The 6000-nt window shown below is 40.8% G+C and overlaps 1 protein-coding gene across 2 annotated transcripts in view; it reads right to left on the minus strand.

Moving 5' to 3' along the window:
- ADGRD2 (adhesion G protein-coupled receptor D2) overlaps window positions 1-3187 on the minus strand; it is a 653782-nt gene extending 650595 nt beyond the window's left edge. For both annotated transcript variants that reach the window (XM_089665904.1, XM_089665444.1), the window contains exon 1: window positions 2955-3187. The gene's annotated coding sequence lies outside the window, so the exon portion shown is untranslated. The remainder of the gene's footprint in view (window positions 1-2954) is intronic.
- Between the last annotated feature and the right edge of the window lie 2813 nt (window positions 3188-6000).

Genomic DNA, 6000 nt, shown 5'->3' on the forward strand with positions numbered 1-6000 from the left:
TTGCACACAAGTCGATCGGTACAGCCCAGTCTAGCCCACACATGGATCAAAATTAAGCCGGTTCCTGCTGAACCAGTCAAATTTCAGTCAGTGTGTGGCTGCCTTTAGGTTATGTTCACACCTCTACATGTTGCAATTGATGCGTTTGTGGTGCATTTTAAAAAAACATGCTTTTGCCCCGATTTTGATGCATTTTGCGGGGAGCTTATGCCAATAGTAAGGCCTGATTCACACCATACATGCAAAAAAAACTGACGTTCAGATTTCACTTGCAGAGACATCAGTTTACATCAGGTTTTATACACGTTGCAGATTCATGTGCAGAATAAATCTGCACGTGATACTAATGTTGTGGTGTGAACAGCACACACAGAGAACACTTGATTTTGTTGTGCCGCTGCAGAACACATGCAGAAAAGCTGATGTCTCTGCATCATGGTGTGAATAGGCACTTAGAAAGGATTTCTGAATGAAGCACAGGGCATTTTAAAGAATTTATACTACTGAAAAGAGTATTGACTGCATTATAAATTTCCTCCCAAAAATTATGGGAAGATTTTTGCTGAAATTAATGGTCTGGTGACAGGGTATCTTTAACTACTTCCCACCCACAGAATGCGCACAGAAAATCTGACATCTCTTCACCATGGTGTGAACAGGCCCTAAAGTATTGACTTTGATGTGATCTTGGATAGATGTGACTTGGATGCAAGTTTGATGCTACTTTAGTGCAAGAGAGTGTAAACACATCCAAGTTGCAGCAAAGTTGCATTACAATAACAGAAATGTCATACTTTCCTATTAGTAAAAAAATAGTCACATCAAAGTTGCATCAAAATCTTATCCATCCAAAGGCACATCAAAGTCTATACTTTCCTACTGGCAAAAAAATCAAAATGCCATGTGTCCATTGAAGTCTATTGAACCAAAAATGCACACTGTTGTGTTTAAAAAAAAAAAAAAGTCCATGACCCTTTCCAAAAACACAGCAGCATAGATGCAAACTTGTCCCATAAGAAACAATGGTGTCCGTTTATGACACAGAGAATAGCTGCGATTCAACGGATCTCAGCTATTCTCTGTTCATTCACAGTTTATGACACTCAGGAGATCATGTCAGCCCTTCACTGGAGATCTGTGTTCTCCCTCCAGATTCTCCAGCCCAGAGCTGGAGAATCAGAGGGACCGCAAACTAAGCAGAGATAATTTACCTCTGCTTAGTAAACTAATCTTTTACTGTAATCTCACGAGATTATAGTAAAATCAGCCGTTTTCCAGAGTTTGTAGACCGTTCTCCAGCGTTTGGAGACCGTTCTCCCTTCGTTCGGAGAACTGCTTCATAAACTGCATTCACAGGAGAACTGTGTTCTCCGAGAATGCCGGAGAACTGAGCAGCGATCTATTACCGCTGGTTCATAAACGGACACCAATGTTAAATGGACTATAGTGCGTTTCAGAAAAATGAACCAAAAAAATAAATGTGAACTAGACCTTAGATATTGGTGCAGAGAAGGTTGGTGGTTTAAATTCAAATGTAGTTTGCCTCTGAAGTGTATGCAATAAAGGTTTATCTTCATTCAGTCTTTGGTCCATCAAAACAATATGGATATCAGATAAAGTTACTGTAGTACAACAATTTCAAAATAAAATGTTACATAATCTCACTTCCCCCCTCATCTTAGTCACTGGAGTTGTTGTTCAAGAAAATGAATGTACGCCATCACCAACAAACCTGGTTCAATTTTTTTTTTTTTATCACCGAATGCTCTAGGAGCAACTCATGTACCTTAACAAAATGGGTTTTCCGTATTGTTTTTTTTTGCTTCCTTACATCTGTTTACTTTTATATTATATTATATTATATTATACATTTCCATTATATACAGGGACAGCACCACATACTCATCTAGTTGAGGTTGAATGTGAAAACACTAAAAGAAAATGGTCAGAGAACATGCTTAACGCTTTAGTAGATAAATTGAGAATTGCAACAAAAGCGTGCCAAGCGTATCAATTATCTTGTAAATTTCTCCCTGCTATTGTACATTTCCTTTTAGTAACTCAGATCAATTTCCTTCTACATAATCATTATTATTATTATTATGTAACATAAAGTGAAGGTCATTACAAACATATCAAGCATCTCTTTTCATCTGCCCTTAAACTGCATGTATGATTGAATCACGTTAGCAATAAATGTAACTGCTTGTTAACAATCCCTTTATTGACAACACAATAATTCCATTTTCATGCAGAGAAAGTAATTGCCAATAAAATGTTAACTCAGCCTATAGCCTACAATTTGCTAACCATGTAGATTTCTTAGTGTTTAGCTCTCTTCACAGCGCTACTGTTTATTGGATTGCTTATTAAATATTAAAATTTTTACACATAAGAGCTAACGTGTAAATAGTCTGCTATGGGGAAAAATTGTGTAGCTTGTAGCAATTAGCCTCCAACCGTCATTTCTCTATGTCAGGCTGGATCATTAAACAATGATGCAGATTGCTATGTACAAAAAGATCCTTTTCCTAAAGCACACTTTTTATTTGTAATCCTGATTATATTTTTTATTCATTACCATTCAGTAATCAGGGACATACATCTCAAATGGTCGGAATCAACAGTATGTAGGTTCAAACATGCTTGGGACAAACATAGATCTATACACTGAACTGAACTGAAAAAACGGTGAAGACGTGATGGACCACTTGGTCTTTTTTCTGCCATTGTTTCAGAATAAATGACTCCTAAGAAATATAAACTATTAAACACTTTACAGTAACTTTAGTCTCACAGCACAAATAAAGATGTTTTTTCTTACTTTAACATTATCGATTTCCTGTTCTTGTCACTAGAGATACCAGAATGGATGTACCAAATATTTTGAATAAATATAAAAAAGTCATAAAGCCTTGCTTAGTAAAAACTTAGCTTAGAGTGAGGACACTTACCTTGTTTCTCAACAAAACAGATGTCTGAAAATCATTCCTTTTAGACGTGAAAAGAGGAAGCAAAACTGTCCTGTTTATCAGCCATGTGTCCTGCTAATGGGACAGCGAGTATCCATCTGCATGCTATAGTTAAATCTGATGTCTGGTAAGTTATTTGTGATGCAAATAGAAGCTATTGAGCAAATCAGTGCCTGAGCAGAGTCAGCTAGAACAGCTCAGCCTCCTTCGCTCCAGGGACGTCACCCTTGTAAAACTGATAATGCTCACAGTGTGGGACAAGTTGGAGAGACTGTACTTGTAGGAGCTGGTTTCTCCTCTCCCCTTTTTTGTACTTGTTTATCATTTGCCTAAGATGTAATTAATTTGATTTATTAATCTTTACCTATGTTATTATAAATTGATGATTATTTTGCATTAGAGGAAGCATTTTTTTTTAGAAGGCAAAAAACTGTTCTTTTTTGTACTTATTCTAGGTATAGTATCACAGACCTTGGTTGGAGGCTGAGTTGATCAGAGGGCTTCCCTTGTGGCTCTGGTCCGAGCTCCCCTGAGTGTGGTGACAGAGGTACAAGGCTCAAAGAATCATGGGTGCCGGTAGCTTGATAGCAGGTGACTGCAACAGTTAGAGGTGTAGTCAAGGTGAGCCAGGGTCAGACATGGTGAGACAGCATCGTGATCAGGAAACAGGCCGGGACTGGTACCAGGCTGAGCTGGTGCTAGACTATTTTGCACCCTAGGCAAGACCAGCTTCTTGCTCCCCCCCCAAATAATAAATGTATAAAAACAGTAGAAAATATTAAATCAACAAAACATGAAACTGCTCAATTTCTTTTAATTTGCATAAGATGCCACCAGCACCGATATTAAAGACAAAATCAATGTCACGGATAGACTGTATCTGTGGTTGGCAGTGGCAGGGTGACAGGTGCAGTCAGTGGAGGATGATGGATCCAAACAGATCCTAGGATGTACAGTTGTGTCCAAAATTATTCAACCCCCAATGCTGTAAAGGGGTTTAGGGACTATAGTGTACATTTGGAATTGTATTCAGAATCAAATCCTACAAGGACGTTGTAACTACCCAAATGCAACTAAAATGACATCAATTGTTTATGTAATACAGTAGTAAATGGTTCTTATGTGGTTTCTTCATTGCCACAATTATTCAACCCCTTAAAGACTACCACTCTGAAGAACAGAGGTTCATACAGGTGCTTTCCATCAGGTATTGAAAACACCTGTGGATGTCACCGAGCAGCAATCAAGCATAATAAGCACCAATTAGGCAGCTTTAAAATGACTGTGATACTCAGCTCCTTCTAGACATTTACTGGTGTGGTTACAAACATGGTGAAGGCAAGAGAATGGTCCAGGAAGACAAGAGAAGAGGTGATTTCTCTTCACAGGAAGGGCAATGGCTATAAGAAGATTGCAAAGATGTTAAACATACCAAGAGACACCTTAGGAAGCATCATTCGCAAATTCAAGGCAAAGGGCACTGTTGAAACGCTACCTGGTCGTGGCAGAAAGAAGATGCTGACTTCGACTGCTGTGCGCTACCTGAAGCGTAGAGTGGAGAGAAGTCCCCGTGTGACTGCTGAGGAACTGAGAAAAGATTTGTCAGATGTGGGTACAGAAGTTTCAGCCCAGACAATAAGACGCACACTGCGTAATGAAGGCCTCCGTGCCAGAACTCCCAGGCGTACCCCCTTGCTGTCTCCAAAGAATAAGAAGAGTCGACTGCAGTATGCCAAAAGCCATGTGGACAAACCACAAAAGTTGTGGGATAGTGTTCTGTGGACTGATGAAACAAAATTAGAACTGTTTGGGCCCATGGATCAACGCTATGTTTGGAGGAGGAAGAACAAGGCCTATGATGAAAAGAACACCTTGCCTACTGTGAAGCATGGTGGAGGGTCAATCATGCTTTGGGGCTGTTTTGCTTCTGCAGGTACAGGGAAGCTTCAGCGTGTGCAAGGTACCATGAATTCTCTTCAGTACCAGGAGATATTGGATGGAAACGTGATGCAGTCCGTCACACACCTGAGGCTTGGGAGACGTTGGACCTTTCAACAGGACAATGATCCCAAGCATACCTCCAAGTCCACTAGAGCATGGTTGCAGAGGAAAGGCTGGAACATTTTGGAGTGGCCATCGCAGTCACCAGACTTAAATCCGATTGAGAACCTCTGGTGGGACTTAAAGAAAGCAGTTGCAGTGCGCAAGCCTAAGAATGTGACTGAACTGGAGGCCTTTGCCCATGAAGAATGGGCGAAGATACCCGTAGATCGCTGCAAGACACTTGTGTCAAGCTATGCTTCACGTTTAAAAGCTGTTATAACTGTAAAAGGATGCTGTACTAAGTACTAAGATTGAATGTCACTTGGGGGTTGAATAAAACTGATAATGCTGTGAGCACAGAAAAGACATTTGTGGTTATTTCATTATAACTGTTATGTTATATTTGTCTGACCTACAAGTGCCTCTTTAATGTAAATGTAAGCAAGATGACTGAATGATCAAAAGCAATGTCAAACTGGCCAAAACACTCAATTTCAGTGGGGGTTGAATAATTTTGGACACAACTGTAATTCCCCAGGCAATGGGGGGAGATAAAACGATGTGTCAGCAGGCAACCCAGCCCACACACACAGAGAGAACACCCGAACTGAGCGATCCCAGATAGTGCCAGATCCAACACAACACACCAACACTGACACAGATCAGCAGGCACTAGAAGAGCATGCTGTGGGATCGTGATGATGTCACTCACTGACACATTGCACATGTGATGAATGGATGGCCAACCAGGCCACACAAACACGAGACATCAGAGTCAGACATTACCTTCCTCTGCAGGTGCAGCTCTGCCTTCACTGCTGAATGGGAATGGAAGGGCTGGAACGCCGCAGTGATCAGCAGCCACCAGCTGGCTTGCAGTATGGGGCTGAGTCTGAGAAGAACACTGGAAGGAGCGGCAGCTTAGCTGCTACACTGGCCTCAGACACCCGGCATCTTCCTCTGTCCTTTCTTCCTCCACTCTGTC

Source organism: Staurois parvus, unplaced genomic scaffold, assembly GCF_062004578.1.
Source record: "Staurois parvus isolate SC_StPar_1 unplaced genomic scaffold, SC_StPar_1.0 ptg000002l, whole genome shotgun sequence".
Lineage (NCBI taxonomy): Eukaryota > Metazoa > Chordata > Amphibia > Anura > Ranidae > Staurois > Staurois parvus.